The following is a 23,354-nucleotide window of genomic DNA, read 5'->3' on the forward strand; positions in this document are numbered from 1 at the left end:
ACTCTACTGGTAGCTATCACTCATAACACAAATATACAAAATAAATTAATTAAAAAAAACCCAAACCTTGTAATGATTTTTCCCTGCTTAAGTTTTCAATTACATCAGCTATCTCATACTCATTAGAAAGACATGAGCCCATATTCATTAAATGCAAAACTAACTTTCCAACAGCAAAAAGGCTTGGGTGAAGAGGGTAATGATTTAATTTTCTTCATTTCAGAGAATTACATCTCTTATCCTGGGGCAATACGTCTGTAAATGCAGACTAAGTGCTGCTTCAGACTCAGTTTAAATTCCTAATTTGGTGGAGCAACTTGGTAGGAAAACCTGAGGAAGGTCCAGGCACCCATTTTGTCTTTTACATTCTACCAAAGCAGTCTAAATGTTAAAATTTTGGAGGATTCCAGAAAATATTCTTAAAAGCAACCATCTTCAGAAGAGTGTTTGTTTACATTCTTCTATATTTATCCCTACAAACAGTAAGCTGTGTTCATAGAAACATTTCTCTGACTGAAAATTCCTACAGATATCTACTTCAGCATTCAAAACTTACGGCATGTAGCAGTTGTTAAAGACATCCAAGAGCTTTCAAAAATCGCAGTATGTGCATCCTCAGGTTCCCAGATATTTTTTAAATGTCAGTAAAATTCCATTTTTGAGTGTGTAGAAGTGGTTAGTCCCTGTCTGTTGGATAGGAAAGGACTTCAGCTGCAAGTAAAACTCCTAAAATTATAGTAAGGATTTCTTGAATTTGCTTGAACTTGCTTAAGTACGTCAGGTGTTTAACTCTTTTGGGTTTTTTTAGTGTAAACTGCATCTAGATCTGTAAGACTTTAAAAAAATAGCTCATGTTGGATGCAAAATATAACAATGAATTTTAGATATATATCGACCTTTATGGAAAAACAGTGATTTCAACCAAGAAACACTAGCTGTGTACTTGGTATTTTGCCCAGTATTTGTGTGCAAATGTGTGCTGCTTCTTCATTGCATCTGCCTGTGACTCACCTCAGCTGGAGCAAACGAGGGGGTTTCAGTTCCACAGCAGTTGCAGTGACTGTGGTGAAAGTGCTCATCCAGTACACCAAGGAGAAATATCAAAAAAGTCTCCTCATTTTGCCTTTGGCAAATCTTGCCCCAAGTCTCGAGCATGAATCTCTCTCTTCTGGATGTCAGCAGAGCCAAGTCTCTTAGACTTGACTTGGGAAATTATTTAAAAAACCAAAACAAAAATCCCAGAGATTCTAAAACCTCAAATGTTTTAGAACACTAATTTGTTGTTTCACTAAAGAAGAAAAGTTAATTGCTAAGAAATGCACTTCATTGTGTGCATCACTTTTTATCATTGTGGATATTCAAGGAATAGTAAAATACTTCTGGACCCATTGCCCTCACCTGCTCCACTCATGCATTATGGTCACATAGGAGGACTGAACAATTGCATTCCTAGAAAATATGTTCTTATCAGTAACCACTGATAAAACGGATGCAGGAACACAAAGTGTGGGCCATGCCCCAGAGGCACAGAATTTATAACGTACACAGAGTCTGTGCCTCTCCTGTGTTTAGTCAGAGTTATCTTTGGTGTTTATCCATGAAATATCTTTGGTGTTTAGGCAGGAGATGTCTTTGATAAGTCGAGACCAGAAGAGACAAATCTGTTGTTTAATGGATAACCCTGTTTGCTAGCACCACTTACACCCATACACAGCTTTGGTACATTTTGTAGAAACTGTGATGAAAATGTTCCCAGTTTATAAAAGGCCTCTGAGCCAGTCCTGGACAAACCTGTGTGCCTTGGCTCAGCTATGTGCTGTCCCTCATGACCCTCGTGATCTAAACCCTTCCCCCTTTTTGTGTCCTCACAGTTAAAACTGTGCCTTTTCTATTTGCCTATTTCTTACTATAGGTGGTCAGGTTACTGAGAAAACCCAGAATTTCCAAAACTCTTGATGGTTTTAGACATATTTTCATTTATTTCTTCAAATATGTGCATGGCTTCTAAGAGATAAATCACAACATTTGCTGATTTTTATGGACTGAATCAAATCATGAGTCGAAATGAAAAGTTTTAATGGAAATGTCACAATTGTTTCAGAGAGAAAAATGTGGTCAATACCAAAAATTCACGCTGCAAACCACTTGTGTTCAAACAAAAGAAAATCTTTCCTTAGAAAAGCTCCTCAGATCAGGTTTTTCCCACCTGGCTTTCCCCTGTAGCTCTCCAATTTTTTTCCATTCCCGGTCCAAACTAATGAAACAGCTGCATTTTTATCAACTGCTCTTTCCACCCCAGAGACAAACGCGTTTCACTGGAGAAAGAAGCAATTTTTATGTACAATGCCACAGACAGAGCCCTGCTGTAGCGTCTGATGGGGGGGCACCACCAAAATGCGAGCTCAGGACAACAGCTCAGGCTGTATTTTAACATGTCTCTATATTGCAGTAACATTCCAAACAATATCTAAGTGCAGATATTACTTTCAAGCTCAGTTTTTCTCTCTCAAAGTTTTCCGCTCTGTTTAATAAAGGAGCAGCCTTGGGTTTCTCATGTCCCTTTTCCTGGTGGTGGCTACAGGGCTTTGCAGGCAGAGCCAGCGAGGGAGCAAAATGTTCTGAGCAGCAGCTCAAAGGAGATGCGAGTTTTCTTCTAAAATCCGGGTCCCGGTTAATGCATAAAGATCAGCTCCAGTTCCAAAATAGCTGCAGAGGGCTTTGTGAAAGCCTGCAGGCACTGGCTGTGAAGTCAGCGCCCTGCGTGGACCAAGTCAGGGAGGGGCACGAGGAACATTTGTTCATTTGGCCTTTTTCTTATTTAGATAAAGATAAAATACCCTCATTCCACTCTAAGCTTATCACAGGGCAAACCAAGCTGGGCAACCACGGTAATATTTGCTTTGCTTTGACAAAACCTTGGCAAACAATAGAATTAAAATCCTGTCCACATCCCATGTGTGTGTCCCAGCCTCCAAACTTCAGTGCCATTAAACTTGCAACTTGTGGGATAAACCAGGCAGGTTCTGTGCAGAGATGATCTGTTCAAAGCAGACCAGGACATTCCTCAAGGAACAACTCTTGATATGATTTCCTAAATGAAAATGTTGAGGTTGTCTTTTGGCAGGATTGTGTTCAAATTTAGAGGTAAGATTCTGACTTTCAGCAAAATGTCCAGGTTTGATTCTCTGGAGGGGGTGGGGGATTTGCTCAGGGGAGAATGTTGTCATATGTGGGGATGAGGATGAAGGATTTCCTGAAGGGCAGAAAAATATCTCAGAGCTCACCTCCTTGTTCTGTCACAGCCTCCCCAATGGCCTCAGCTTCCCTGTGGAGATCCAGATCACAGCTCTCCCTCGGTTTTCTGGAAAATACCATCCTGAAAGGCTTTGGTAGAGGAACCACAACTGAATTTTTAGGCTGTCTGCTTCTCACAACAAAATTAAAATAGTGAGGGTAGCAGACCAAAGTCCACCTAAAAGTCTGCCAAATAGCCACCTCCAGAATGGTGGGAGTTCAGGGAAGTGGGTTTTGTGGAAGTTGTGTAACGAGTGAATCACGCCCATCCTCCCCAAGGGAAGAGACAAGTGTGGGTCTGGATGACGGCAGCAGTCACCGTCCAAACCCCCTGCCCATGGTGACAGACATGGGACCGTTCTGTGCTCTCTGTTCTAGTGAGGACAACCACCACCTTCCCTTCCCTTCCCAAACACAAACTGGTTCTCCCAAACCAGTTTGCAAAACTCCTCCTTTCACTCCAGCAGCCTTACACAACTCTCAGCATGGAATTTTCACAGCTCCCCCAAACATCTCCTGATTTCTGCAGGAAAGGGCACAGGCATTTTGGGATGGGAGGGATGGAGGGAGGACCACCAGGCACAATTCAAAGATAATTTCCAGCCTCTTGCTGGCAATATTCCATGACTTCCACTTCACAGCAGTCTTGACACAACCTTGGAGGAGAAACAAGTGAGAAACCCCAAGGCAGCCCACGAGCACTGGGGAGATGGAAGGGATGGAGGGGAGGATGGTGGGCACACACTCCCAGCTCCATGCTCTGCCTCTCCCTGCTGGAGCTGTTCATCCTGGGTTTGAGAAATTAAATGGCACTGGAAAGGCAGGGAAGCAGCAATTGTGATTTCTTTACAAGTTGTTTCATGTGATTCAGGGTGACCGGTTGTCATTTATTGTAGCCTAAAGTATGAAGTGGATTTTGACATGCAGGCCTGTAACTAGAGGATGGGATATTTCTCCTTGTTAGAAACAAATACTTATGTCTGCAGTAGCAGCTTTTTCTCGGTGTGCTGGTTGTAAATCTCAGCAGAAGCAGTGCAAGTTGGGAATGAGCAGCAGCAAGTCCATTTTGTGCTGCATTCTTGGAATTAGCTCGTATTTCAATTGTGCTTATTTTGGATTATTACTGTTCAGTAGAGCAGGGGAGAGGCATGATTTTCAGGGAAATCTGGCAAGACCAGCTTCCAAATGGCCACCAAAGTCTGAAATGTGCCAGTTAATTCCAGGTACCTTCATCTCCTTCACCAGGGTGACTCAAGAGCTAACTTTTAAATAGCACATGAGATATTTAATAATATAAATTATAAGTCCTGGATTTTGCAGCTGACAGCAAACAGGAAAGCTGCCATCTGACTCTGGAAACCCAAAGGGTATCCCCAGATGTCAGCTGGACCCCACAGAGCTGCACTTGCCAGCAGCCGCAGGGTATCCCAAATTAATGCTGTGACACAAACACAGGAGCTATGTGAACATGCTGCATTGTCACATCGGGCTAGTTTTGCAGAAACATCTTTCTTTCAGACCCACCCAAAGTCTCAGCACTCTACGTGATTTTAAGTACAATGATTTTTCTGTCAAAAATAAACTTTGCTCTCGAAATAATTAGCACATCATCCGTTGGAAGTGAGCCTCGTCTGGAGCGAAAGAATGGAGTTATGTGGGTTATTTTTAAATAGCACAACAATATATGCTAGAGAAAAAAAATTGCTTAAATTATTTACATTATTTACACTATTCTTCTGAACAGCGTCTTCAAAAACATGTTTTTAAGAAATGGCATTATTAATTGAGGAGGTTTTTTTGAAGTGGATTTTTGAAGTTTTTGGAAAGATGGTTAAATACTGAAAATGACCTCAAAACAGATCACTGAATTATTTGTCATTTGACTGGGTTTCAGATCGTGCGCAGAGTTTGGCCCACTGCAAGTGCCTTCCTGGGGTGGCAAGCTTCTCCTCACAAGAGCAGATCCAGGGCAGTCAGACTTCAATAATGTGGGGACTCAACCATCTGTCCGCAAACAAATCGACTTCCAGCCTGATCCCCCAGCCCTCCCTGGGTGTCATTTACTCCTGTGAGTAGCCCAAACACATCTCCTCATGCACACAGGGCACGGAAGGGGGTCACACAGGCAGAGCCATGGAAGCTGGGTGAGGGACAGTGCTGAACCCTACAGGGTCTCACCCCATGGCTGATACCCATCAGCAGGGTCTGAAGGCTTCAGCACAAGGTTTTTCTGGTGAAAACAATCATTTTGGAGCTCAAAACGCATCCCCTTGGTTTATAAACCCCAAATCGCCTCTGTATGCCCTGGATGAAGGTTGGCTTTGGGGGCACCTCCACCTGTGCCCCTCCTTTTTGCAGGGCAGGACGAGCGGTGTGGGGAGAGATCAGGCCCGAGATCTGTGCTGAAGCCTGACCCTTTGTTTCGGCGGTGTCTCTGTTGGTGACAGATGGTGATGCTGTCCTGGTGAATTTGTTACCTTCTCGATGACATGCAATATGTCTGCATCCTGACAGTGAGAGGAGAGACTCCAGCTGTCCCTCCAGTAATTGACAGCAAGGAGCTGTTTTCACTTTTGACAGAGCTAAGAAGCATTAACATCATATTGGCTACTAGGAGGGGTTTTATTATTATGTTTATCATCTGAGAGAAGTCATTGTGATGTGGGACTGGGTGGGGTTTTTTTCCTACTTTGCTCCTGCAGCCGCCCGCTCCTCACATTGCAAACTGTCGCATGCTCCAGCGGAAAAGAAAGGGAAGGGAATCTGGGCTCTGGCCACCTCGTCCCCAGATGAGCCCCACTTCTCTCACACTGATGGAAATGACAAAATTCCACCTTCTTTCTTCAGAAGCAGTGGGGGGGGGGCAGGAGAGGAAGGATTATTTTAGGGTAATGAAAGTGCAGAAAATGAAGCAAGAGGTCCTGTCTTGCTTCTTGCACGCCTGGTGCCTGCTGAAGTCACTGCTTACTGACAGAGCTTGGGTCACATCCTCTGCTCTTTGGAAAAGAGAAATAATCTTGTTTTTCCACGGGTTTTAGGCTCTGCTGGCTGGCATTCTGGATGATTTATGCCCAGTTTGCCTCCCTTTCACTCTTCCTAGCTCGCACAGTTACCCCTCACTAGCAATAAAGGGCACCTCTCCTATCCCCTCATGGACTTTGCTGCAGTCTTCACTCTATAATCAGTCCTTAATAAGATTGGGCCAGTGAAATCAACTCCGAGCACATAAGTCACACAGACATCCATACAACAAAGATTCCTCCCTAAATTAGATTTGAGCTGACCTAAAACAAAGGTTGAGTCTCACTGCAGATCCAGCAACAGCAAAGCTACCAAGACAAGCAGTCACTTCAGGAAGAGCTGGGTATTTCCCCTTGGTCCTACATGTTGTAGTTCCCTGGGTGAAACCCACACATTGTCACACTCCTGAAATCGTATCAGAGGAAATAAGGAATTTATGCAGAGTATTAACACACTCCTATCTATTGTCCCCTTGTTTTCTCCCAGACAGAGATGAGGGTCTACCATGCTTCTGGGCCACTCTTATGTCTCATGGGTTTGTGTAGCACCTACAGCCATGGGACACTGATCCTATACCAGGGGGTGCTGATATCAGATATGGGTGTTTCATGCTGGATTAGTGAAAATCTAAGCATGACAAAGCAAATGCAGCCCAGCAAATCTCAAAAGGGAGGTTTCACCTGGCACAAGAACCAGTCCTGCACTGCTTCTGTATTTTCTGGCCCACAGAGCAGGGTGTAAGCACAGATAGTGTGACACACACAGGCTCCTGGAACAGGTGAGGCAGAGTCATGGATGCTACTGACACATGAACAAATCCACCTCTGCAAGAAGAACCCAAACTTCAGCTATTTATGGCCACAGACCATTTGTTCAGTTCTCATTTCAAGCTATTTCAAGACTGGGAGTGATATGTAAATATTATAGTGCCACTATTTTCACTGTATATGCGAATTTGGAAATCCCCAGGGAACTTTTAAAATCTCCAAAATTGCTTCTGTTGATTTCTGAAGAAAAGGTAGTATGAAAAAATAAAAAACACAGGTTCTGCCAGCTTTATAAAAAGTCCTTCAAAGTTTATGGAAATACAGTTCTGAATATTTCTGTGAAGAAAGATAGTATCCACAACCAGGTCCTCTGTGAAAACAAATCTACAGAGTAAAAAAAGCCAGAAATGTTTGTCAGCTCTGATTTATTATCAATCCAGGCATTTTAACAATGGCTACTACAATATTTTGCCAGTTTCTCCAAATGAGGATTGATTTTTAAGTCTCATTGAATACCTTTGTTGAAAGGTCCTTTCCCCAGACTGCTTTATATATGCAAGCATAGCACTCTACTGCGAGGCTGTTTGTGCTGACTAAATTTGGAACTTATCGATCTCAAAGCATGGCACTGACCTCAGAAATTAGCTGGCTCGGGAGCAGCATCAAACTCCTAAACTGGGATCGGTGTTGACACGAGTGCGTGACAAAACCCAAGCCAAGTCAGAGCTGAGCAAAAAGCCCAATTGCTGGTCCTGGTCTGGGGCCAAAAGCTTGACTCATGCCTTGGACCAGAGTTTGGAGGAGGGTGAGTTTTCCTTCCTGGTCTTTTCATTCAGTAATTCCTGATATCCAGCAAAAGAAATGCACGTGCCTCTGTCTGTGCATGGAGAGGGGAATTAGTGCTGCTGTGCATTTGGGCTGAGGGGCTGGAACCAGGATCCACCCTGGGATGCAGAGCCCCTGGAAAACCTGCTGCCTTTAGGAGAGAAGTAGATAGTTTAAGAACGAAGTAGATGGGTGCCATGGAAGGCCCATGCTGTCTGTTACATACCTTTATGATGGTATTAAATTATTCCTGTTTCTTTCAATACTCTGCTATGCACTGCACCGTCCTGGTTCCAGTTGAGAAAGAGAGTGAGGGAGAGGGTATGGGACTGAGAGCAAAAGGGGGAATCCAGAGCATAAACCAGTATTTGTCAGAAATGGGAGTAATTGCTGCTCTTTGGTGTGATTTATTGAGGTAACAAAGGTTAATGACAATGCCACTCAGTCAGTTTATTCTATTCATTTTCATGTCATTTCAATGTATCAGGCACGGTGCATGTTGCAGCTGGGGTAAGGACTCAGTCTCCCAAAGAGATGCTCCTGTCTTCCTCCTGACCACCAAAACCCCTCTCCAGGGTGGGCTGGGGGCTTGGAGCCAGCCTGGAGCATGTCCATGTAGGGTGGGCATCACAGGCATCAAAGGACTCCTCACTCTTTGCATCCCAGAGGCCTGAAATTTCAGACAAATTAGAGAAGGAGTTAGCACAAGGAGAAGTTAACACAGGGCCAACTTATCCTAGCGGTGCTTTGCTGGAAGCATGTAGGAGTGAGGGCAAGAGTGGGCAGTGAGGGGGTGGAAAGCAGCCTGCGGCAGCAGATATCCCCACAGGATGCCTGAGGGATGGATGGGGCTTCTGTGGGAAGAGGTGGGTAATGGAAAGGAGCCGTCTGTCATGCAAATGGAGAGGCAAGAGGAGTGCTCCTGAGTGAGATCCTGATGGCTCTGGGGGAGTGGGGAAGGCTTTATAGAGGGATAGCCTCCTGCAAGAGGAGCAGGAGGAGGGGCAGGAAGGAGAGCCGAGCAGGTTGGGATTACTTTGTTGTTTTGTTTAGAATTTGGCAAAAGCCAGAAATGACAGCTGAGAATTCTGAAAGTGAAGGAGACTGGCGTTTCAAATCAGAGAGGTTCATTGTCTGTTGATGAGGCTGCCGCAACCCAAACCCTCACCTGGCTGCCCTCACCTACATGAATTTGTATTTATGGTGTAGGGATCTAAAACATACTCTATGCTGAGTCCTCATTTATCTGTAGCTTTCACTAAAAACTTCTCATTCCCATGATCTTTTATGACAAAGAACTATTTTAGCTGATCTCAGTATCTTCTTTGGGCTTGTAGAAGTCATCAAGGCTTGGAAATTTAATGGCAGTGGGATTCCCTACTCTTCAGGAGTCAGGGGTTGCTGCTGACTTTTGTGCAAAGTACTGCAGGAGATTCAAAGGCCCAGAGTTTCCAGAGTGGCTCAACAACCACAGCTCCCTGCAAGGGGAAGCTTTCCCACAAATCATTCAGTGCTGCAAGAAATCCATCAGATCTTTTTCCCCAATCCTGAGGATCAGTGTCCACATGCGTTTCATCTGCACGCACAACCACACAGATCTCCTCTGGTGGGCTTAGCCCAGATCCATCCTCCACTTAACCAGCACCCAAACATCTCCAATCTTTAAACCCCCACAGCCCAAACCCCCACTGGAACGGTGTTCTTTGTGTGAGAGAGGGTTAAAGAAAACCCAACATCTTGCTGCAGATCCTCCCTCCCTTCCACCCACTTTGGCGCTGGCAATCTCACTCTGTTCTTTCATCCAAGTGGGCATCAGCACCAGCCCCATATTCGTAAGTGTCAAGAGGTGTTGATGCATACGGCAGTCGGCTGCTTTTGCCCACCCTGGAGACTAAAATGCCTCGCACCTCCACCCGGCTGCTGGGACTTGGCTGGCTTTCAGATTTTAATTTTTAGAAGGACTTTGAAATTTTTCCAGCTCTCTCTCTCTCTCTGCTGTTTTTCACCGCTCGCTCAGGGAGGTACCTGGGCTGCTTTGTTCTCAGAAATGCATTGGTGAATTAGCAGTCTCGAGCTATGGCAAATGCTGCTTTTTTACATTGCTCTGACCAGTCTCAGCTCCTGTTCTAAGGTATGAGATGGGCAGCAAAGAACAACAATGTTTCAAAGTGCTACTAAATTGTCCATCTAAATGCTCCTGCTACAGTTTAGGGGAGAGAGTTAGAAAATGGCAGAGAGAAAGAGAAGCCTTCACCCATCCTGATCAAAGTCTTAATGCTGATGGTGGAGCATCCAGCTCACGTGTCAGCCTAGACCCCAGCTGTTCAAGAGAGGTGTTTTCACTCAGAAATCTGCCTGCTGCAAAATTCCAGAAGAGTCCTATGGCAGCTTTTGGTATTGAAAGAATTTTTGGTGTGGGTGAAAGTTTCTTCAGAATTTTTGTGAATACTTTGAATGTCCTTGAGTATTTTCTTGACGTCTTCTAAACATCAGGGTGCATGTTTGGTGATGTCTTGCTCATGTCAGGAGCCCATGGGGGAATCCTGGATCTAAGTAGCACTGCCTGGCTTGAGACTGAGCACAGAGGTGAGAGCTGTATGGAGACCCAGAACTCAGACAGGAGGAGTTTGGCATATAACCCAGCAAAGAGGTCTGTGCTGTTACAGGGATCTCAGCTACCTCATTTAAATCTTGATCTGTACATTTTTGCTTCTTGGGGTAGTGGGAGAATTTTGTGACTAGATCCAAAGTTGTCAGGAGAATCAAGTTTTTAGCTCTTCTGATTCAAAAAAGAAGTCTCTCAGTCGTTTTCAAACACGTAGGGCTGTGAAAGGCTGGGGCACAGTCCAGGATTTACAGCAATAATTCATGAGGCTCTGGCACCAGAAATCTCTAGCAAGGATGGCAGAAATCAGGTCATAAATGTCTTGTTCCCCCATCAGCCCAAAGCAGAGCCATGAACCTCCCAACCTCCACTGATGCCATCAGGCTTACACAGTGCCACTAATCCAGCCCATGACACACTGGGTGGGATTCCATTGCCTGAACATCAATGTCTCCAACTTCAGTACTCAGCAGTGGACTCAGGGCTCCTGTGCTGTATCTGCCAGTTCCTCAAGGATGACTTGGTTACACTACAGAGTCTAAAATAGCCCTAAACCTTCATGTTCAGAAAGCTGAATGCGGGTGAAGGAGCACGGAGAGCCATGGGACAGCAGGGACGGGGGTTGAGAAGTCTCTTGAGGCTGGAGCATGCTGGTAACTTTGCTTTGGGGTGGTCTTTTCTTTGGTTTTGGTCTTTTCCAACATTGCTTTTGGATCTTTGGGTATCTATTTCCTTTCTGCACTGCTGTGATATATTTTCCTTCAGATACCTTCCATTTCTCCAGAGAAATGAGAAATCCTTTTACTTTAACCTCATGGCAGCTCTCAGCCTCTAAAACACATCTGCTGATATATGTTTGCCTTCCTTTAGTAGAGAAGTACAAAATTTCTCTGTCCCCGCTCCAGATTCTGCAGTGCTTGTATTTGAATGAGACCTTGGGCTGGAGCAGGGCTGGTCCTGCTGACCCAAAGCTCAGCTCAGGAATCGCTGGCTTCCCCATGGTCCTCCCCCATCTTGTAACATCCAAGGTCTGTCTTTCTCTGTAGCAAGGTTAGGCTCTATATGTACTTAACCATATGCCCCCAAGTGAGGATTCATTAGCCTTCATTATGCATTCATAAGAAACAAAATGGCCGAGGAGTGGGAGGTATTGCAATCCCTCTCAGCTGCTCCTTCACACCCGGCATGGAGGGAGGGGCACCGGCCACCGCCAGCCTCCTCCTGCCTGAACCACTGACCACGCTGGCACCACTGACCACGTCTGGCACCGCCTGACCACCCTTGCACAGCCACCCTTTCACCCCTGACCACCCTGGCACTGCTGACCATCTTGGTACCACTGACCAGCCTTGCTCTACTGACCACCCTTGCACACCCATCCTCACACCACTGACCAGCCTCACACGCTCACCTTTGCAGCACTGACCACTCTTGTTCCACTGACCACCCTTACACCACTGACCACCTTGAATCACTGACCAGCCTTGCTCCACTGACCACCCTTGCACACCTGTCCTTGCAGCACCGACCACTCTTGCACTGCTGACCGCCCTTGCACTACTGACCACCCTCACACCATGGACCACCCTTGCCCGCCCGCCTTCGCACACACTTCTCACACCAGCAGCTGATTTCCAGGTTCCCAGCTGACAAGCCCCATCCGCCTGCGTGAGTTCCCTGTCGGTTCATTTAACTCTACAACATAAGCTGATTATGGAGGGAAATGGCTGAAGCATAAATCTGGCTTCCTTGGTTTTTTTCCTCTTTTTTCTCCCCCTTGGTGGTATCACCTCACTCCCCTCCCCTGCTTCACTTCCATTTGTTCCCCGCGCGGGGAAGCCGAGGCAGACGGATGCAGGTCCCACCATCCCCCAGGTTCCAAGACATCTCTGCATGGGGGAAAGAAAAGGAAATCTTGATAGTTTTAAACAGTAGCAAACGTTTTTCACTATTTCAGAGACACAGAGAGAGTCAGCTCAATCCTTAACTGTAGCTGATATCTGGGTGGAAGTTTTGGGCAAAATAAAACCAAGCACACACACTGTCACAGGGTGATGTCCCAGGACACGGTGACACAGAGACTGTCACCTAGTTCTTGGTTCTCACCAGTGCACAGATGCCCTTGCCTCAAAGTCACCAGTGCTATAGCAGTAGCAGTTGTGAGTTATTTCTTATTTTATTCCTTTTCTTCACTTGTAAATAACCAGAAGATTTCTGGCTACTTGTGAGAGCACAACTTGAAGACACAGGTAACAGGTAGGAGAGTGGTGAAATGAGCTCTGCTTCATGTCTAAGGAGCTTGAGGATTGGACCCAGCATTTCTCTGGCAAGTCTCCCTTAAGTGTGGTGAGGAACATCCACCCAAAACAGGAGAAACTCTCTGAAGGGAGACGTGGCTTCCAAAAAGTTCCTAAAGAGGAACACAGAGTGCTCTGCCTCTGTCCATGGTGTCTCAGCTTGTTCGGGAGGAGGTTTTTGAACCTGCGTGGGTTTTGACTTGTCATTTCAGCGTGATCTGGACCCGTTTCAGTCTCCTCTGACAAAGCCCAGTCCTTGGAGCAGGCAAACCCTGCTAACGCTGTCACCTGCTACTCTGACAAATTTTCTCAGTAAATCTGCTGAGAAAATCTAGAAATCCAGCGAGGGGGAAAAATTATAAATTTCATCTGGTGTGTTCAGAGATAAATTGCTGGTGACTTTGGTACCTGAGCGCGATTTGGGACCCCTCCGCGGTGAAAGGCAGCTCCTGGCTGCGGCAGTTTCCCGTGCTGTGCTGTGCCGCTGGGAAGCCCGACTTGCCTCCTGGTGGAAGGTCTCATTACAGCAGGGAGACTTCCAGCTCCAGCAGCTTTGTGAAAAGCAGGACATGAGCTGCAAACACCTTCAGAGGAGCCTGACAGGGAGGGGGTGCCTGGCATGGTGCTACCCCGGAGCCAAGGAGTCGCTGCATGGGCAGCCCCACGCACGGCATCTGGGACTACGGGCTGCAGAAATGGGACGTCCATGTCACATTCGCGGGCATCTCCCAACTCAGCAGAGCCCAAAGCAAACAAAATGAAAGCCCCCTGGCCCTGGGAAGCAGTGAACGTCTGCTACATCAGTGGTGCTGCAGCTCTCCCCACAGATCTCCTTTGCACAAAGGAATGTTATAGAATATCTCTTACAACAGCAAAAAAGAAATTGCTTACGTGCTTTTATCCTGCTGAGTGAGGGCAGCACCAAGCCCACAGGTTCTGAGGAAGGCCGTGTTTGGAGCTCAGTGCCCAGCTGAACTTACAGATGATTCATAGGAAGGTTCACATGATGTTCAACCAGGTGGGAAGATTTTGAAGTTTATTTTTTAAAGTGATGAGAGCGGAGGTTTTCCTTCCTGCATCACAGTGACACAGACAGAGCTGTGCACCTATCCTCCTGTCCTTACTTCTTGGTGATTCCCCTCTTTTGCTGCTCTCTCCTTGTTGTTAGGTCTTCTTTTCTCTGCTTTGCTTTTTGTTTTGTAGGGGCTTTTTTTTTTGAGGTTTGTGGGTTTTTTTGTCAGTTAGTTTGAGTTTTTTAGAATGAAACAAACTAAATCACTGTCCTGGAGGGAACTTTAAATGCTTGGTAACTGCTGATATCCGTAAAACTCTACCCCAGCCCACAATTACTGCTGTCTACCTGCCTCTCCAGCCCCAGAAGGGCAGCAAGGCAGGGAGCAGGGATCAGCCACTCTCCAAACAAACACCAAATCAGAGCGGTGTGGCCCCCTCATTAGCAGTCGAATATCAAGGACCTTCATGCAGCAAAATTAACTATTTTTTGTAGGATGTTTAACAAAAGAAGAGATACTAATGAGGTTAGTTAAAGGGTGGCCCTCTTTCATTAGCTCTGCTGGGCTAAGACTGCCAGTGAGGAACTATCAAGAAGATTGCTTTTTTAATTACTCTGTTAATTGATATAAAACAAAAAGGACGCAGATTAGTTGCATGCAATTAGCAAATTAATTCTTGGCAATTACAGACTTAATAATGGAGTACTTTTGCTGCTGTGTGTTGGATTCTGTGGCCTATATTCGTTGCCTGTATGAGCTGAATAATATTTTTTTTTTTGAAGAGGAACAAGAGTTAAATATAGACATGTACACATTTCCTTAGAATTCTCTCAATGGAATGATGAGGAAGATAAAGTGCATTTTTCATCTTTGACACAGCAGTGCCTCATAGCATCTGTGTTGTTGACACTGAAGCCTAAGGTGATGTGTAAGACAGCTCCGCCTTCTTGCCTGGTTCTGAGTCCTGTGCTTGTGAGCTCAGTGAGACAAGTTAGGCACAAGTTTCAGTTTCTCTCTGAATGGGGCCAATGGGCAGGAATATTGGAAATCAGGTCCTTAGGGTCTAACCTCAATCTAGGACTCTTCCCAGGCTGCAGCACAGGCGGATCAAGTAGGCTGAAAAATACCCCAATTCTCCTTGAAAAGTCATGGTTTTGGGGTGGTTGCTGTTGAACGATTACAACAGAATAATAATGATGGCAAATTCCTTTTGTGATACAGGGCTGTCTCCTGACAGGGGGATGCTCTTGCCTGCCCTGGACACTGGAGGAGGAGGAGTTTGAGGGCTGGTGGACAGTGAGGCCTCTGGTTGCTCCTGTCCGTTGACCACATGTGTGCAGGATATTGGGATGGAGAGTCCATGGTATAACCCTACCCAAGGGAATCAGCACAGAGCTGAGATATCTCACTGTGTTTGACCCCACACAGGGCGAATTTGATATTATGCAGCATTCAGCCTGAGTGACCCCTCTGCAAAACCACCTGGCAGGTTACAGTGCTTTGGAAGAGGAGGAGAAAGCAAAGCAGGTGGGAATACTTCCTCTGAAATCCATCCCAGTGCAGAGGAGCTGGGCATTTCCACGATCCACAATGGCAGCAAGCAACTTATCCATGCCCAGGAGATTCTCCTTGGGCCTCCTGTCCTGTCCTGTCCTGTCCTCTCCTGTCCTGTCCTGTCCTCTCCTGTCCTGTCCTGTCCTCTCCTGTCCTGTCCTCTCCTGTCCTGTCCTGTCCTCTCCTGTCCTGTCCTCTCCTGTCCTGTCCTCTCCTGTCCTGCCTTCTCCTGTCCTGTCCTGTCCTGCCCTCTCCTGTCCTGTCCTCTCCTGTCCTGCCTTCTCCTCTCCTCTCCTCTCCTCTCCTCTCCTCTCCTCTCCTCTCCTCTCCTCTCCTCTCCTCTCCTCTCCTCTCCTCTCCTCTCCTCTCCTCTCCTCTCCTCTCCTCTCCTCTCCTCTCCTCTCCTCTCCTCTCCTCTCCTCTCCTCTCCTCTCCTCTCCTCTCCTCTCCTCTCCTCTCCTCTCCTCTCCTCTCCTCTCTCCTCCTCCTCTCCTCCTCCTCTCACTCTCCTCTCCTCTCCTCTCCGTTTTTTTCTCCACCTGTGCCTTTTCTTTCCAAGCACACTTGCAGAGAAGACAATGGTCACGTCCATTGCTTTGCTTGTATTGCTTTCCAATATTTTTATTTTACTCCAGAGCGAGTCTATGTGTTTTTGTAGACTGGTAACAGGCAAGCAGGGACTGGGGGCAGGAAGGGCCTTGGTGATAAGACACCCACACACACATATAAGGGGAAGCACATGGAAAAGTTAATCCAGAGAAGTTCAGAGGGGGAAAAGGATTTTCTCACTTACTTCAGTCTGCTGGGCATCCTCATTCTGGTCTACATTTGGAGAGCACCTAGCATAGCAAAGGTGCCTGACAGACCTCCTGCTCCTTTTTTTTCAGTCAGATCAGGATTAGCATTAGGGATTTGTGGTGGCCTGTTACAACAGGGATTCTTTATTTTGGACTGAGAATGTCAGTGAGGCTGTCTGTGCAGCACAGGTTATAGAGAGGCAGTGAACAAAGCTTACATCCGGTGAGAGTAATTTACATACTGAAATAGTGGCTGTATGTTCCATGTTTCCCACTGACCCCAACCTTTCCTGGGTGTATCGGTTCCTCTGGTCACTGTCAAGGACTCAAAAATGTTGAGAGACCTTATTCTGCTGGGTAATTGCTTTGATTCCACAGATTAAATTAGTGAAAATAGACACTGAAGACTTTATTAGTGCATCTATTTCTTCCTGTACAAACCCTCCTCTTGTAAAAGGGGGAGGATGAGACCCTTCGCAGGGAAAGGGCCGTTCAGGGATGGTGTGCAATGGGAAGGCACAGGGAATTTCTCATGGGAGCGAACAGCCTTGCAGGGTTTTTACTGCAGGAGCACGAGGCTTTCCTGCAGCGTGTGCCTCCCTTTGGCTATTTCAGAGCCTCCCAGGCTGAAACCTGCCTTTAAGTCCCCATTTGCAGACCTGTTTAATTTCATTGTTACTTTTCAACTCGTAGTAACAATGTTGGTTTTTTTCCTTTAACCCATTCCTTTTGCTGTTAGCTGCTACCAGGAGCTTTTTGACAAGAATATATGTTTTTCATGCATACAAACCAGTCTGTTTCCATCTCATTTCTTCTAAAACCTTCTGACTACTTTTTAAACCTAAAGGTATTGGACCCACCCAAAGTGACTCTCAGGCAAGCAGGAAGATCATTTGATGCATCCAGTGTTTTGCTTCACATGAGTTCTCCAGTATTGACGGGGAGGAAGAAACTGCGAAGGGAATAGATCGGACTTGTTCTTAAAGATCTCTTAAAGAAGAAAATAACCCAGCAGCCAATAATGAGATTGTTTTCTTCCAGTGCCCAAGCCCAGAGTTTATTTGCAAAGCAGTTTCTCAAAGAGTGGTTTAGCAATGAATTGCTGATTAGTTTGGGCACAAGGAATGGGCTGAAGCACCTGCAGAGACGCAGTGGTTTGGAAGTGTCAGCACAAGGGTGTGGATGTAGCCTGAGGATCAGATCCTGCCCCACTCCCCACTCCAGCCAGTCTCTCCGACCTGGAGCAGGTCGGGACCTTCATCATTTTGTTTCCCCACTGATGTAGGACCCCAGATCAGAGGCTTTTAAAGACATAAAAACCCTCCACTGAAAATTCAGCCCCGAGGAAGGTGCAGGGAGAGCACTGGCAGGAGAGCACAGGACTGAGCTGGGACCTGGCCCTGAGTGTTCCTGAAGAAATTCACTGTGGCAGAGCCACCAGTGCCACCCAGCATGTTTGTCCTCCCCCCCAGTCCTAATGTCTTTTCCCCCTCACATGGAATTCCACACTTTGGAGGCTGCTGGGTAGGGGTTGTTGAGGGTTCAGCCATGCAGGAAGGCAGTTTGCTGCCTCATCCTTTAATTGGGGATGTTTTCCCTTCCCTCCTCTTACTTGTCTTTAGTGTCCAGCAAAGACCAGTCTATTGTCTGGGATATATTCCTTCCAATTTATCCAAGGTTTCAAGGGGAATCATTCCATGCAAATTTCCTCTTTTCACCACTATTCCTTTCCTGCAAAACATGTGCCTTGCTTTATTTTTTTTTCCTTACATGAGACATCTTGTTTATTTTTCCCCCATGTCTTTGCTCCCCCCTTGGTGCGGCTGCTTCTCCTGCTGGGCTGAATGTGGTTGCCAGAAGAAATCCCTTTTCTTTCACTTTTATTGTAATTTATTGATTTCCCCCCCCCTGCCCCTTATGGGCTCAGAACTTTTTGCTTCTACCAAAGGAGGCACCAGGCATTAACAACGCACTGAATGCAACGTAAAGAGTTAAAATGAGGAGGGATGCCCATGTCGAACACAGTCAGTGAGAACATGAGAGGGCCTGAGCTACAAAACAGAAGCCAGCAGCATTATCTGTCTGACTTCTCCCTCTCCTCCCACACACTGGGGACATTTTTTCTCACACTTCTGAGGGCTTTCTGCCTCCCCTGCTACCTGGCTCCATAGCCAGCAGTCCTGCCTGTTCCCCTCTCCGTGCGTAAATGGGCTGTGATTTGTTGGGTTCAATCACTGCTTCCTCTCCAGAGGCTCTGGGAAGGAAAGCCGTGAGTGTTAACTTCAAGGAGCTTGCACCATTTTGTCTGCTCCTGAATTAACTCCCTCCTGGCCAATGCTCACAGTCCTTAGGGAGAATTTTAATTGTTATTTCCAGGGAATCTCTACAGAACTGGAAGGATTTCTTTCCCCTCCAGCTCTTTCTCAGTGTACTATGGAGCCATATCCCCCTTTCCCTGACCTATTTGATTTCCACTCGCCGTTGTGAAGGGCAATCACCACGCATGCCAAGATCTCCATGCAATGATGTAGGAGGGTCCAATCTTCTCATTACAATTTCTTTGGTGGTCCAGGTTATCTGAGATTATGTTTTTTCCAACAAATCCCATTGGCTTCAGAGTTGCATGGGTAGAGATCTTATAAACACAGATTTTGGGGGACTAATGTGTGCTAAATCTGTCCCCAAGGACCTCTTCTGAGCTGATCCTATGTGTCCAGAGACCCCATTCATAGAAAACACGGCACGTGGACTGGACGGTACCTTGCTACAGTGCAAAATATATTTGGCATTAATTTAAATGAGAAACACAAAATTTATTCAAAGATTTCAGTGAATGATGTCACCTTTGCACCAGCTGCCAACCCACAGGTCCCTCCTGCCACTCTCCCTCCCACATCAGTCTCTGGCACAACATCACCTATGTGTTCAGCAAGAAAGGAGTTGCATCTGTTAGTGCCCAATAATGTTTAGGACAGAAGTCTTCCATAAGAAGTTTTTTGGGGTTTTAAGCTAAGGAAAACCCTTGTGAAACAGAGTGCTGCTCTGGGGCTCAGTCTCCTCAGCACTGTCATAGTAACAATTATTTATATGGGGTTTTTTCCAGATTGTTTTTTTTTTCCTGACTGCAGGACTAAAAAATAAAAACAAAAACACAAGCCAAAATTTAAAGTATCAGCATCTTTTTTTCAGATTTATTTTTTCACATACACAAACCTTCAGAGACAGAAAGATGCATTTGCCAGCTCGTAAAGATATACATTAGTCTTCATAAGTATAGGTTCAAGAAGTTGTGTTGAATCCTCCAAGTTTTTCTTACACCTACGACCATATTTCATCAATAAATTTGCTATCTAGACAGTACACAAAACTAAAATTGGACTGGCAGCTGACAGCCTGGGGACTGAGCTAGGGACTCTCAGAGCTGGCAGTGTTTGCTAATTGAGTTAAACGAAAAGATATCCTTTTTCTTAACTGGAAGAGTCTGACACATTTGGTGGGGTCATGGAAGACGGGACACGCACACGCACACACACAAACCCCAAACATCTGCCAAAGGGTCTCTTTGAAAGCAGCAAGACCGGCTCGGATTCGGGTATCCAAAAGCTTGCCTGGTTCAGAGTGTGTTATTTGCTTTTTCATAGTCAATAGGCAATCGTAGATGACAACAAAATATTGGATCTCGCCTGCAGCGCCAGGGAGCCTTTTTCTTTAATGTGCCAGCACTGAGAAAGAAACTTCCACAAGTTGTGCAAATCACTGCTGGTCAAACGAAAACTTCGCTGTAGCATGAAATGCGAAGTGGCACCTTAGATACAACTAATGGAGCTATCATGGGCCTAAAAGTAACTCTCAGGGCACCTCAAAGGGATTTGTTTCTTCCCATTCAGCCTCCCTGTCTTGCAGGGACATTTTTCATTGCCTGTCTCTGTGTCCCCACTTGGGCTCGTTGTTAATCATCAGGCACTGGGACTTCCAGGCATGTGGGAGCGTGCTTGGACAATGCATCATCTCAGGTGGGGATAATCCTGAGCTCATTATGACCTTGGGTTTGCTGCAGATAAAAATACTATGCAGGAGGGTTTGGGATCTGCTTTTGGCAGGAGAGTTCAGCTCAGGCAAGGTATGGGCAGTGCTGAAGCAGCCTCTGAACCCAGGGCAAAGGATGGAGTCCAGCCACACTCCCACATCCAGGTCCAAACTGCTCCAACAACAGTGGATGTAGCGTGACAAGCTCACAGCCCATCTTTAATATGCCTTCTTCATAAGGAGAGGAACCTGATTGTGGAAATGGAAGCGGAAACATCATTACGTTTTCAGAGTAATGAGCTTTGCCCCCACCCTGTAGCTAATTAAAACTGTGGAAGTCTTATTTCAGCTGTAATCAACCTAAATCTTAGCTACAAGCATGACAAATATTTTTTCAGTGTATGTGGCTTTGCTTTTCTGTTGGTAAGTGAGCAGGGGAGGAGGCAGGGTCTTTTCCTCCATGGCAGGAGCTGTTTTGAGCTTATTCCTTGACCATGCAGGGGATGTGGTTCCTGCAGGGACAAACACAGCCCTTCTGTGTTTACTTAGAGACAGTTACCAAACACAGAGATATCTCGGTGCTCGAGGGTTTCAGCCTGATCTAGGATGAGCAGATATCTTAAACATAATAATCAAAAAGATGGAAAAATAGGTAACTCGTCTCTCTTGAGCTTCAAATATGAATTGACTCAAATTTTAGGTGCATTGTTTCTTACTTCATCTGTATTGCCTGTTCTCCCCAGCTGAGCCACATTAATGCAGAGATTGAGATCCCCTTCCCAGCATCTCTAAATGGATGGAAGGATCCTCCTGAGGCAAATGCGAGGTGAAGATGTGTAAGAAAAACCTCAATTTAGTATTCTAATAAGAATTAGGCATCCAGATTTCTTTAACAGCTTTGCAATATCAGACTTGAAGCACAAAGGGATCTTCTCTCTAGCTCAGGGGCATGACACACTCTGTGGACCAGGCACAGAAGAACTGCTCTGGTCTTCCCCACTCTCAGCAAATTATGGTTTCCTACTTCCAAAGCTCTGAATTATATTTATATCATGAAATACGGAGTTGTGGAAAAAATCCTGATCCTTCAGAAAGCTGCAGTCCTGGCAGGCAGGCGGATGCTGCCTGTGCTAATAGTGAAAATACAGAGAGACATTTTCCTGCTTGGTTTTCTTTTTGGTGGGGGAAAAAGGACACGTTCAAAGCACTGAGCACACAAATGTGTGCACACACAAACCCTCCAGCCTCTGCACATGTATTCACCGGGGGTTCAAATTAAACTCCAAATCGTGCAACCATGATCTGTACAGATTAGAAGTGGGCTTAGATTGCAATTAAGTCAAGGGAAGTCAAGAGCTTAGATAACGATTATCATTTTTTCTATTTGGAAGAACCAATTGGAAAAAAAAAAAAGGAAAATAAAAAGAAGATTAAAATACAGTATATCTGTGCACATGCACTAATAAATTGTCATTAAACAGTTCCCTCCTTATTGTCTAAACGGAGATACTATGAAATATTTGTAATTAGCAACACAATTTATTAAAGCTGCCCTATCTTGGCTTGGTGCTGTTTCACAATCAAATGCAGTTTGGGATTTTGCAGCCAACCATTTTTTAATCACCAGAGCACTTCATTTTTAGTAAATCCAACCCTAATTTTTGTTATCCCCTGCTGGGCTTTACTTGAAAAAAAAAAGTTTAATTTGGTTGAGATCCCCTCAAAATCATCTCTGCTTAATGCCTCCCAGCCTTCTGCAGTCTGTCTGCCCGTTTTGTACAAAACACACACGCAAGCAGTAATCAGCAACTATACCCCAGCCTTGCATTAAATGTCAGTTTTGTGCTTTGAGATTTTTCATGTGCTTTTGAAAAGCAGGGTGTAGCAGGATGCAGCCCACATAAAAAAAAAATAAAATAAAAAGAGAGAGAGATACAGCAGAAAAATAGTGTTCATTATCAGGGAGAAGTAAGTAAATGATAAGAGATGATTTAGAGATCCAGAATGTAAAATGCATGATGCAAACGTTCAGAAATGGACTGCTCCTACACTATTAGGAGTTGAAGGTCACGCCACATGTCATTGGAAAGGTAATTTTCTCTAGATTTTGAAATAGGATCTCAGATTTGACCTATGCCCTCTGTGTCAAGAACATCTGGGCATCCTTAATGCATCTATTCCTTTTCCTTTTTTCTTTTTTCCTTTGTTCCCAAAGCTGGAGGACGGTCCCTAGTTTGGAAAGAAGAGAAAAAGAGTGGCCACATTTCAGTTTTAGCCTTGCTGTGGACTTTTAGGAGACCCTGGACAAGTCATTTCATGCCTTTTGTTTCCCCTTGTCAGTAAGATGGATTTGATATAGAAATGCCCAGATAGCTCATGCTTAGGTCTCAGTATTTGATTAATTAATGCTCACGAGTTATTTTGTAATGCACACATGAAATAAGTTATTCACAGCACATTCAGATGTGCTTCCATTGCTTTAACAGCTTTGAGAATGAGATTTGTTTCCCATAAACAAGATATCTTTATCCATATCAATAGGTGTCTAAGTGTGATTCCACAGGGTGCAAAATTACATGAATGACTTGAAATAATTTTACCAGATATTTTTCATTACCTTTTGAAACAGATTTAAAATGCCCTTCTCTTAAATCTTCTTCTCATGCTGGGCTCAGCTAGAAATACAAATGTTTAGTGCATCCGGAAGCCAAAGCATCCAAAAATATAGTTCTCTTTGGAGAATATAGGTGCCTATGTGCTTCAGTTTCCCTCATCTTTAGACTGGGAAAAGTGAGGTTTATCTATAGAGACTAAAGGAAGAAGAGAAGCAGAAAAGCTTGCAGGCAGTTCCTGCAGACAGCTTTCCTCAATATTTTGAGACAACCTCTCCATGCAAGTCACAATTTCTCTTCTGTGGAAGAATCTAACTCTTCAGCCTACTTAGCTTCCTTATTTCCAGTGAAATCTGCAAACACCAGAGGCCAAAATTGCTCCAAGGCTCAAATTAAAATCCTTTGCCTCCAAAATAAAAGCTCAGTTCACACTCTTAGCAATGCTACAGTGTAAGGAAGATGAATATCCATAAAATAAATGTTTTCCGAAGGGGAACAGCGGTGTTTGAGAGGAGGGCGCTCACCCTGCTGGTGTTGGGCATT

The 23,354-nt window shown here is 45.3% G+C and overlaps 1 long non-coding RNA gene across 1 annotated transcript in view; it reads left to right on the plus strand.

Annotated features, from left to right (window-relative positions):
- LOC116452647 overlaps positions 1-23,354 on the plus strand; it is a 122,693-nt gene that overhangs the window by 89,123 nt on the left and 10,216 nt on the right. The gene's annotated exons all lie outside the window — the stretch shown is intronic.

Source organism: Corvus moneduloides, chromosome 17 (assembly GCF_009650955.1).
Source record: "Corvus moneduloides isolate bCorMon1 chromosome 17, bCorMon1.pri, whole genome shotgun sequence".
In the NCBI taxonomy this organism is placed as follows: Eukaryota; Metazoa; Chordata; class Aves; order Passeriformes; family Corvidae; genus Corvus; species Corvus moneduloides.